At 42.7% G+C, this 12,514-nt stretch overlaps 1 protein-coding gene across 2 annotated transcripts in view; it reads right to left on the reverse strand.

Annotated features, from left to right (window-relative positions):
- The window catches only part of ADAMTSL1 (ADAMTS like 1), a 467,116-nt gene that overhangs the window by 191,693 nt on the left and 262,909 nt on the right, over positions 1-12,514 (reverse strand). The window lies entirely within an intron of this gene.

A 12,514-nucleotide genomic window follows, 5' to 3' on the forward strand; every position in this document is an offset into this window, starting at 1 on the left:
CTACAAACAGGAGTTAGCCAAGAAAAGCATGGCAAGTAGATCCTTCAGTAGCTAGGCCTGCCTAGCTTTTGTAGCCAGCCCTGAAAATTGGTTTACAAGTCTCTGGTTTTAATGTTTTTCATCAGGCTGTAAAAATGAGTGTAGCTTTCTCAATCTTTTCAACTACTCTGATAGGTAATTACCTTTCCAACCCCTATTTCCAAAACCTCCTTTCCTACCCTATATTTAAGCCATATCTGTAATGAAGTACTTTGTTATTCTCGATTCATGCCCCCTGGTTTTCTAGCTCTGTCTTTACTGAAGCTGTTACTCCTAATTTGGAATACTTTTGGTCTTTCCCTTGCCCCTCTAAATTTCTTCCATTTCTATATATCCAAATTTAACCCATATTTAAAGGATTGTATCCACATCTGCTCCAGACACTGAACATTTTCTCAGTTGTATTACAGTTATTCAGTCTATCAAGGACCCTACTAGAATATACACCTCTTGAAGGCAAGGTCCGTGTCTGAGTCAGTTTTGTATCTCTCGCAGGGTTCTTCATAGCTAATGTATATGGTTAATGTCTATGGTTAATACTTTTTTTTTTTTAGATAGTTAATGTATACGTTTACTACTAGATAGTTAATGTATATGGTTAATTTTTTTTTTAAAATAAATGAGCAAATGGAAGGGACCTACCATCATCATGAGCACCTTACACACATTATCTCCTTTAATTACTTCCAGAACATGGAGTTGGGCTCTACTGTTTTTCCCTATTTTAAAGTTGAAGGAATCTGAGAATCCAAGAGGCTGCTTGCCCAAATACCCATAATTAGTAAGTAAGGATTCAAACTTGGGTGTGTCTGGCTCCAAAGCCTTTGTACCTTCTATTATACAATATCATCTTATCTCCGGAAAATACCTTGAGAACTGTCCTACAAACATTCATAAAATTTTAAATGAATAAAAGAGGAGAGGCTGGGTTGAATATATTTCTTTTAGATCCTTGTATGAATGTCTATAAACTTATTTTTAGATCCCTAGCTTGGGTAAATTCCAAGCTTCAAAATGTTGTGGGCTATTGGTTTTAAAAATATGTCCACACCAATGAGGCAGAACGGATGCTATGTGACTTCCAAGGCTAAATCAGAAAAAGGATGTAGCTTCCACTTGGCTCTCTCTCTCTGATTGCTCACTCTAGGGGAGGGCATGAGGACCCTGAGACAAGCTGGAGGAAAGTCCACATGCAAAGGAACTGGGGCTGCTCACCAACAGTCAGCACCAACTTGCCAATGACATGGGTGAGCTACCTTGAAAGCAGCTCTGCTGGACCACGTCTGGCCTTCAGATGATTTCAACCTCATGAGACACCCTGAGCCAGAACTGCCTTTCCAAGTTGCTCCCAGATTTCTCATTCATTAAACTGTGAGAGGTAATAAATGTTTATTTTTGTTGTGAACTCCTAGGTTTTGGAGAAATTCATTATGCAATAATAGACAACTAATACAAGTATATATTCTCTCCCCAAGACCTGCATATGTTCATCAAAAGACATATACGAGAAGGTTCAAAGAAGCACTATTCCTAATAGCTCAGCTGGGGAACAACCTAAAGGTCCATCAACAGTTGAACGGATAGATAATTATGATATATTCACACAAACCTTGATAGAACAATGAAAATAAACTACTACAACAACAAGCAACATGGCTGAATCTCACAAACATAAAACTGAGTGAACAAAACCACAACTGCAAAATCCATAGTGTGATTTCATTTACATAAAGCTCAAAAACCAACACTAATCTACAACATTAGAAGTGAGGGTGGTGGTTACCCTTGGTGGGTAGTAACTAGAAGTAGAGTACGGTGGGGGGAGGGGAGGGTTTCTGGGATGTTATCTTGATCTGGGCGCTGGATCTGCGCTCTCGGTGTGAAAAATCACCAGGCCATACGTACAGAATTTGTGCACTTTTCTCTATATTTGTCATGCTTCAAAAAAGGATGTTTTCCTCCCTCCCCCCTCCCACTTTCAAGAGAAATACTAAAATACTGTGGGTGTAAGACAGAATCCAACAACTACACCCAATGCTGATGACCACGCTATGGATGTCTCATAAAGCAGCCGCTTACACAGCGAGTGCTGGCCCAAGGCTGAAACTTGCCCTGATTTAGTCCCTACACCGTGGCTGCCCCCTACTCCTGCCCTCACCTCTGGCAGAAGTTCAGTCACTGGGATCTTGAAGCAGAGGCATCTGGCAGCCATGAGGCCACTTCAATGCTGCTGGAAAAACTCACAAAACAGACATATCTGCTTACTCATGATAAAGGTACACGGCTTTCTCAAGGGAAGGAGGGCAGCAGAAGCTATCTGTGTATTAAGCACTTTGCTGATTCTGGCTCAAAGTATTTTAATCAATTTAGGCCAAACGAGGGAAAACAGAGAGATGTCCCGCTGCTCTTCGCCTGCATAGGGGCTTCGATTGTGAGTGCTGGGTCCTGCTGGCTGCCGACAGCTGCCTCCCTGTATTCTGTGCCTTTGGCTGTTGCTGAGGGAGGGACTGTAGGCTGGTGGGACCCAGCCTGCGGGCAGGATTAGCTGTAGCTGGCAGCCTGGGAGACACTGACAGGCCTTCCCTGGGATTCTGGGTTCTGGCTTCTCATAAGCCCAGTGCTGAGGAAGACAGGGGCTCTGGACATCAGAGGGCGAGGGCATTTGTGCTTCTTCCCCTACTCTGTCTGGTTGACTTTAACTCTTCTCTTCACCTTCACTGAAAATGTTACTTCCTCAGGGAGGAAGCCCTCAACTGGGTAAAATTTTCCTCTATGATACGGTTCCACGAATACTCTCCATTTGGAAATTCTCAACACACTTGGTTTTTTCTTCTGTTATATTGTGGTAAGAACACGTACCATGGGACCTACTCTCTTAACAAAATTTTAAGTGTGCAATACAGTATTGCTGTCTCTAGGTACAGTGTTGTACAGCAAATCTCTAACACTCATCTTGCTTAACTGAAATTTTATGCCTGTTGATCGTAACTCTCCATTTCCCCCTCTCCTGAGCTCCTGGCAACCACCATTCCACTCTTTGATTCTATGAATTTGACTATTTTAGATACTTCATATAAGTGGTATCATGTAGTATTTGTCCTTCTGTGACTGGTTTATTTAACTTAGCATAAAGTCTTTAAGGTTCATCCATATTGTTACACATTGCAAAATTTCCTTCCTTTCTAAGGCTGAATAACATTCCATTGAAAGTATACATCACATCTTTATCTATTCATCTGCCCATGGGCATTTAAGCTGTTTCCACATCTTGGAAACAGCTACTGAGAACAGTGAGTGCTACAATGAATCTGAGAATGCTAGTATCCCTTCAAGGTCCTGATTTCAATTCTTTTGGATAAATATCGAGAAGTGGCATTGCAGGATCGTGTGATAGTTTTATTTTTAATTTTTGGAGGAACCACTATACTGTTTTCCACAGTGGCTGCACCATTCTGTACTTCCCCCAACAGTGTGCAAGGGTTCCAATTTCTCTACATTCTTGCCAACACTTGTAGTCTTTGGTTTTTTGATGATAGCCAACCTGACGGGTCTGAGATGATATCTCATTGTAGTTTTCGTTTGCATTTCCCTGATGATCGGTGACACAGCATTTTTCGTATACCCGTTGGCCATTTGTATGTCTTCTTTAGAACGCGCCTGTAATCTGAGTATCCTGCTCGACTATTACCTTGATGAGAGCATGAGGCTATGCCTGTTTTGGTTTACCGCTCGTTATGGGTTTAATTGTATCCCCCCAAAAGATATGTTGGAGTCCTAACCCCCAGTACCTCAGAATGTGACCTCATTTGGAAGTAGGGTCATGGTGGATGTAATCACTTAAGATGAGGTCATCCTAGAGTAGGGTGGGTCCTTAATCCAATATGACAGGTACCTCATAAGAAGAGAGAGAGACACCCAGGGAGAATGCCATGTCATGACAGAGACAAAGATGACAGTGATGTATTTACAAGCCAAGGAATGTCGAGGATTGCCGGTAAACTCCAGAAGCTAGAAGAGGCAAGGAAGGATTCTCCCTCACATGTTTCAGGGACCATGGCTCTGCTGACATCATAATTTTGGACTTGATTTTTGCCTCCAGAACTTTGAGAGAATAAATTTCTGTTGCTTTAAGTCACCCCATTTGTAGTAAATACTTTGTTATGGCAGCCCTAGGAAACCAAACTGCGACCTCAGTGCCTAGCACAGTGCCTGGAACATAGCAGATGCTCAGGAAGGACGAGGGGACTCAAGCTGAGCGGAACCCCAGTGACCTGTGTGTGCCCCTTTGGATTCGTCACTTGCCTGGTCAACATCTCAGCTGTGTCCTCTGAACAACCGCCCACCCCAATTTCAAGGTCCCCAAAGCTCTGAACACCACTAGGTTTTCTTCAGTGTGGTGCAAACTATCTGGTAACAAAGCCGGACCTGGATTGACATGATGCCTTGACAGGCCACATCTCACTTGATGTAAATATTTATACATTTTACTGCAGTAATAGTAGCCTGTTGGATTATGGTGTTTTTCTCCCCAGAACTCACTAGAGATGTTATACACTTAACGTCTTAGTAATCCTAACATGTTTCTAAAATGCCCCAAATTCTGGATTCCAAAACACATCTGCTCCAATGGTTTTGGCTAAAGGATCTGTGGTCCTGTATACAGAGAAGAGTAAACATGATCACTATGATTTCTTTTAGCTTCTAGGCTTCAGGTGTTGGCTTCATGGTTGGGCTCACGGCCAAAATGTTAGGGAGACTGGTTCCCCCCGAATTCTCTTTCTATACTGTTTTCTTTCTGCTGAACCCTTCTTCTCCACATTCCTGTTTCTTTCTGCCAAAACCTGCTTGCAGGGAAGGCACTAGGAGTCGAGAGATCACAGTGATGCCCTGTAGCTTCAGGCTGGACCTTGCCAAGCTCCTGCAACTGACTCCTGACCAAGGGCAGGCAGGAGACAGGTTACCTCCCACCCCGCAAGGCTGGAATTAGGCTTCCTGCCCTCTGCCCAGCATCATGTGTCCTTGGGTTGGCCTGTCATTATAATTGGATTTTAGATTTTAGGCTTGGTTTCCTGATTTCCCCTTTGTTTTTCTGATGGTGCTGGAGTTCTGCCCAAAGTCTGACTTATTGGAACGTGGTCTTGTCACCCTGCCTGTATCTGGCCAGTTCTTGGCCTTGGGCAGAGCAGAGAGACCCTTTGCTGTGAGCCATAAGCCATGAGGTGACCACAACATATCCAGCTGATGTCACGTATTATGGCCAATAACAATAATAATACTAACATTACCAGTGTTTACAATGAGCCAGGTACTGTGCTAGTTGCTTTAAATGAGTTGCCTCCTTTAATCCTCTCCACAGCCCTGTGAGAGAGGTACTGTGATTATTTGCATTTTAACAACAAGGAGTTGAGGTCTGAAGAAGTTAAATGATTAATTAGTCATGGCCTAGAATGCCTCCTGCCAGGCCTCACACTGATGTCAATGCCACCTGCAGCACATCAAAGTCTCCCATGACTTGGACATGGGGGTGCTGAGAATGGGGCTGCTCCCTGTGACAGAGGCCAGCACTGTGGATTTTAGAAGCCCCAGCTCTGCATTATCCCAGCAGGACTCAGGGCTAAGCTCCCCCAAGATGTGGGATACATATCTGAACTTATGTATTACCTACATCAACTCTATGAAGATGGTACTATCAGTTCTCCCATTTTATAGGGCAATACAACAGAGGTTCTGACCAGCTGAGCAACTTGTCCAAACTCATACAGCTAGTAAACAAGGGAATCAGGATTCAAACCCAGGCAGCCAGGCTACGGCTTCTGAGGGCCAGGATGATGAAGGCAGCAGTACAAACTAGATCTAAGATGCAAATTCTAGGATCCCTGGTGCTTACAACTTCAGAAAATGACAAATGACAAAATGACAGATCTATTCCTCAGTAATGGAAGCAACCACCACTGAAGCAGCCCAGGGTCATGAACAGTTGTTTTTCAGTGAAGCAGCAGTGGGACTTGGCAGTTGAAGGGCAAAGGCAGAGTGTGCTTTCCCCCACACACATGTTTGTTTTTTGTGAAGGTGGCTGTCAGAGGTAATTTGGGCAATCAAGGACCCATGGTGGTTGCAGCTTCTTAGCCGCTGGTGTTTGTATTAGCTACACAAAAGGAGGAATTTTTGCCTTCCTTTAGACAAGGGCTCATTATGTGAGTTGCCAAGGGTTTGCTCCCCTACTCTTTCAGAGAGGCCTCCAGCAACTCAGTGTTTGCTGCTGGTATAAATGCACATAATTTCTAACGCAGACTCTCCCCACCACAAGCTATTATCTTAAGAACCTCCTCTTACCTTGGCTTTTGCAGCAAAGTAGGGTTTGCTTCTCCACTCAAAATTTTAAAATGCAGTCTTTATTGGGAGGCAAAATACCATTATAAATTTCAGTTATTTGTTAGAGGCATTCTTTATACTTGTGTGTAATCCTCCAACTTGACATTTCTGCCCAACATTTCTACCTTGTGATTTTTTTTTTAAGGTTCCCCCTGAAATATTTGTTTCCTTTACAATGCCTCTGAGGTCAGGAGGTAGATGGCAATCCAGCAATAATAAATCAGATACCATGGAGCGTGGCCAGCTCTAGAAATCCTAAGGTAGGGCCAAGAGAATCCTCCCTTCACCAGGGACACTATGACCCTGTCCCACTTTAAGGTTCTTGGATGATTATTAGTGGCTCCTCATTTATCTCCACATCTTCCAGTTTCCAATCTATCCATAGCCTGAAGCTTCCAAAATGTTAGTCTGAAATGTGAATCTGCTCACTTGACTTCCTCTGATTATAAACCTCCACTTGAGTCCGAGCTGGGCTTTCAGGGGAGGGGGGCCAGGGTGTCCAGGGCTCAGTTTTGGTCCAGTGCACCCAGCGGGGGTGAGGTGGTGCTGCCTGTCTGGAGCTGAACTTTCTCACTGGCTTTTCCTCCTTCCTTCCCTCTTCTGCTTTGCAGGACCGAACTGTAGCCTGAGGCTTGGTGTGGAGTGGTCCATGGGCATGTGACAGAGCTCACCGTGGGCAAGGATAACTGGGAACCAAACATTCAGGAAGGACTGAACAAATACATAAATACATGAAGGAGAATGGGAGCCAGATTTCTTACTTTCACAGAGGAGTTACAGATACAGAAAGTGGGAAGACTAGAATAAACCTCATAAAATTAGATTGGTATTGAAAACTGTGAACTCATGATATTTAATAGACAGATACCTAGATAGACAAAGATATATCAATAGATATACATGAGTGTATACAGATATACAGATGTATATGTTTACAATATTTCCTAGCTCTCTCTGCTAACAGGTCTCGAAGCAATGACCTCTAGGTCTCCTAGTAGTATCAAGCATATCAAGTGCCCAGATCTTGGTTTCTAAATATCATTCTTCACTAAGGAACCAGTTCCTGTAAAAAGGGCTCTGGGGCAGGGGCTGGGAAAATGAAAAGTGAGCCTGGAATATCTTGTACCAGGAAACTGGGAAGTACTCAAAGAATGATGGGGTATAAATCAAAAGGACACAGGGGCCAGTTTGAAGGGGCTCTCATTGCCCACGTCTGAGACAGTATGACAGTAATGAATTTTAACTCTCTAAGTAAAATAGAAATTCATAAGTAAATAAATAAGAGAAATCTCTACCCAACAGTAGAATGCCTACTAATAAACTAGAAGGAATGATAGAGTTTAGAAAGTCACCATTTGTCAACAATAACAACAACAATGATAATAACACTTGATTCAGGCAAGAATCATCAATGAATATTGACACTGGTGGGTGAAAGGTTGGTGAGGAATAGGGTATTCACTTAGCCTTAGATTATCTACATAAAATACTTGCTATAAATATGATCAACATATTTATTAATTTCATGGTGGAAAACCTGATCGACATCATCTTAACCAAGTCATAAGAGTTGCCATCATCAGTAATGAATGGAATGGAACACCTTTCATCATCTCCTGACACAATGCACTAAGATGTACACAGCATACTTCTGCAGAGCTTTTGTCAAATTTCAAAAATCACGAGGGAACATCAAACAAACCCAAACTGAGGGACATTTTACAAAGTAACTGGCCTGTACTCTTCAAAAGTGTCCAGGATATGAAAGACAAGAAGAGACTGTCCCAGATGGGAGACATCTAAGAAGAAATGGCAGCCAAACACAAGACCCTAGATTGGATTTGGGGCCTATAAAGGGCATTGCTGGGGCAACAGGCAACATGTGAATGGAGTCTGTGCATGAGATGGTGACACTGAATTCATGTCGTTTCTTGATTGATGGTTAGTTGCACCGTGGTTATTTATGACAACATTCTTGTTTCTAGGTAATAAACACTGAAGTGTTAAGATGCATGTGGGGTATATACCTAAAATTATTCCCAAATGGTCCCAAAATATTAACAACTATAGAACTGAGGGGATGAGTATAAGGGAGATCTGTGTACTATTCTGGCAACTTCTTTAAAAACTGAAATTATTTCAAAATAAAGCTTATAAAAAAACATCCACTGGCTCCCTGTTACCCACAGGCCAATGGTCAAATCCTTGGCTCGCCTGCAATGTGCTTCCCAAAGAAGTTTGAGTGTATCTTCCTGGTGTAATCTCTGGTCACCCCATACTCAGCTTTGCTGAGTACCCAGCAGAAGAGGACTGCTCTTCTCTGGCTGGCAGATGCCTCTCTCTCTCAGGTTGGCATCCCGAACATCACCTTCCTCTCTGAACACTTTTCTGATGCCCCTCCCACAAGGCAGAGCTAGACCTTTCCCTCCCCAGCACGCTACTGTGTCTTTCCTTCTAGTGGCATTCTTTTCTTCCCTCAGGCTCATCTTCACCACACCGTAGTTATTTGTCTACTTATTTCTCTCTCTCACTAGACCCTAATGGCCCTGACTTATTCAACATAATATCTCCAGGACCTACTCCAGTGCCGGCATAACAAGGATGCCCAGGGTGGCATCGTGGCCTAACGAAGGAGACCTTTGGCTCTGGAATTGGATTCTCTGTGAATGAACCGTGCTCTGCCACTCTCTAATTGCATAACCTTGGGCAAGTTACTAAACGGTTTACTCATATTTAAAATAGGAATAATAGCAATACTCCCTTCAAAGGGTTGTTAGGAGGTTTAAGTAAAAACATCTATGTAAAAGGCATAAGCACAGTGCCTGGCACAGATGAAGGGCTCTGTAAACATTAGCTAATATGAACTGTTCCTACCGGTTGCTCAGTAAATATTTGTTAAATGCATGGATAATGATTGTGAAGATAGAGTTTAACGAATAGAGTGAGAATTCTTCCCAGAGTGAGTCAGTCAAAGTACCATAGGTTACAGAGACTGAGGGAAAGGACATTTGTGACCTGCCCACATTAACTGAGCATTTACGCATACACTGCTAATAAGCCCTGCGGCAGATACAGAAGTGGGGAATGTGCTCGCCACCTTCAACATGCTTTCAGCAAAGATGGGGAGAACTGACAAACACCCAGGACACACAGCAGACAACGTTAGGTAAGAGGAATGAGCTAAGTGCTAAACTATTCGGCTGAAGCATGGACACAGCAGAATTTCAGAAGACAGGCAGTGTGGTACTCATACCACTTGCATCTATACGGCTGATCGCAAATCACAAAGTCTGTCCATCAACATTATCTCACTTGATCCACCTAACTCAGAAGTAAAGCAAAGCCAGCATCACTACCTCCATCTTACAGATCAGCAAGCTGGGGCTCAGAGAAACCAGTGATTTCCCCAAAGTTGGGAAGGGAAGTCAGGTTACTCCTTCTACCCTGCTAAGTCACTAAGGATGGAGGATGGAATCATGAAGGGTCAGAGAGGAAGAATAGACAAGTTTAGAAAAATAGTTACACTCCGCAGCAGATGGATCTGCTACAGCCTCTGTGCTTTAGAAAGCTGCTTAAAGGGGCCTAGGAAAAATAAAAGATCAAAGGAGATGTTAGACAAGAGACAGTACAAATATATTTGAAGGCCAAAAATCAACCAAAAGCATATATGATAAACAGTATCGTGAGAATCAGGGCTCTCTATAAAAGAAGAGCTGACGTGGCTCAGGAAACAGGAGATAGAGCCACGTTTCTCTTGGAAGTCAGCCTGCTTGGCACAAGGTTTTGCCGCCATAAAAATGCTTATCATCAAGATTACCAAACACCTGAGGTGGCAAAGCACTTATATCTACTGAAGAACAGTGTGGTGGAAGTGACGACTTAAGCCATGCCAGGTGGCCTCACCTTCTAAATCGTTTTTTAAAAAAAAAAAAAAAAAAAAAAATCAAGGTTACCAACATTGCAAATAACTCCTTGGTGTTTTTTTGCTATTTTGAAAAAGAGATTAATGAATAGCTCTTGAAAAAAAGAGCACTTGCAGCAAGATATACATTTACTCTCTCATTACAAGCATGCCATTTGCTTTAAACCTACTTCCTTCATAGAGCATGTCAAACAGCAGAAGGGCCTGGAAACTAGGCCCAGTGGTACAAAGCATCTCCAGCCTTCTCTCCCACACCCTCCAACACTTCTCTATGGCATCCCATTGTCCAAGAAACACCACGTGTCTGCTTACCTACAGGCAGTTTGATTCAATTAAAACTTCTAAGGTCTCCCTCCCATTCTCTGATCGCCCTGTCTTCTGGGTGTTAGTACATTAAAATGAGATAGAATTTCTGCTGGCTGTTATGATTCAGACAGGATTCCTGAGACACAGGTTAGGAGGGTAGATGATCTGCCAAATCACTTGTGCCCTTAGAAGTTTGAGATTTTAGTTGGCTTGCTTAGAATTCTAGGTGGAAATTTCCTATTAAAAATAGTCACAGGCTGGGAAAAACTGGCAGAACAGGTCTTCAGATAGTTAGATACTTCCAGGAGCTGATTTTATAAGCCCAATTCTTGTTATCTCCTCATATCTAGAAAAGCATTAAAATCCTTCATGGTGATGACTGCTCCTCGTGACTAGCAGAAAACTTCTGCAAAAAAATATGTGCTTGATTGTATGTACTCCCCCTTCACAAAAATCACATATATACTGACCTTCCCCCCTACCTTTTTGGAGCATTTTCTCAGAACTATCTGAAATGCTGTCTCCCAGGCTATAGTCCTCATTTTGCCCCAAATAAAACTTGACTCACAAAACGAAACAAAACAAAACAAAAAAAAACCGTCACAGGGTCGTCCTCCTTGTGGTCAAGACCACAGAAGGAACTGCTTCGATCACAAACACAAGTGTCACCTGGCGTTTTTCTTTTTCTCCCTCTAACACCCTCTTGTGGTTATTATTCCAGTTTTCTCTTTGATCTTAATTGATGAGCATCCTCACACCAAAGGTCTAGCACTAAACAGACTCCCTTCCGCTTCCAGAATTAAATCCCCCAAACAGAGATGCGCTTCTCCAGGCTTCACCGTTTGCTGGCTTCCCAACACACCATTTTTCTTTTTCACATCTGTGAATTTGCTTCCAACTTTTCCTTCCTGGAATGCTCTCCATATTCCCAGCTCCAGGTCTGATTCAAGTCCTTCCTCGGGGAGGGTCTCCCTCACCATCCTAGCTCGTATCGACTGCACCCTCTTTACAATCCTATTAGATTTACTGTCATTTGGCCCTTGTTTAGATTCTATAACACTGACTGTGTGGCTGTTCCAAGCCAAGGCTAGAGTATCTTATTTGACATAATTCTATTTGCCTAAATGTTTTTCTCCGGTTATCATCCCAAGTAGAATATAAGGCTTTTAAGACGTAGGATCAAGTATTTTGGAGTTCAGAGCATTGTTTGGCATCCATCAAATCAGGCCATAAAGATTGCTATCTCTTTGTTGATTTGCAGGGGGCATTTCTCACTTCAACCCTACAAGCCTAAGAGTTTCTTCCTGTCATGGGTTGATAATGTCCTCCCCAAAAGATATGCTAAAGTCCGAACTCCCAGCACCTCAGAATGTGACCATATTTGGAAATAGGGTCTTTTTAGAGATAATCAAGTTAAAATGAGGTCCTAATCCATTATGACTGGTGTCTTTAGAAAAAGGAGACAGACAGGGAAAGTGACCACAGTAAGATGGGGGATTAGAGAGGGGCATCTACAAGCCAACGATCACCAAAGATTGCTGAAAAACCAGCTGAAACTAGGAAGAGGCAAGGAAGGATCCTTCCCCTACAGATTTCAGAGACAGCATGGCCCTGCTCAGATGATTTAAGACTTTTATCCTTCAGAACTATGAGAGAATAAATATCTGCTGTTCTAAGACACCCAGTTTATGGTACTTCATTATGGCAGCCCTAGCAAGCCAACACACTCCCTCAAGTTAGTTCTCTTGAGCAGTTTTTAATCCATTTATTTATGTTGTAAATGGAAACCTTTCTGAACATTTATATTCATGGGCTTTCTCTCCAAGTGAAATGCCTGGGAAGTTCAGTCCTTTATGTCAGGATCCACAGATCTGC

Source organism: Balaenoptera acutorostrata, chromosome 6 (assembly GCF_949987535.1).
Source record: "Balaenoptera acutorostrata chromosome 6, mBalAcu1.1, whole genome shotgun sequence".
Taxonomy (NCBI): Eukaryota; Metazoa; Chordata; class Mammalia; order Artiodactyla; family Balaenopteridae; genus Balaenoptera; species Balaenoptera acutorostrata.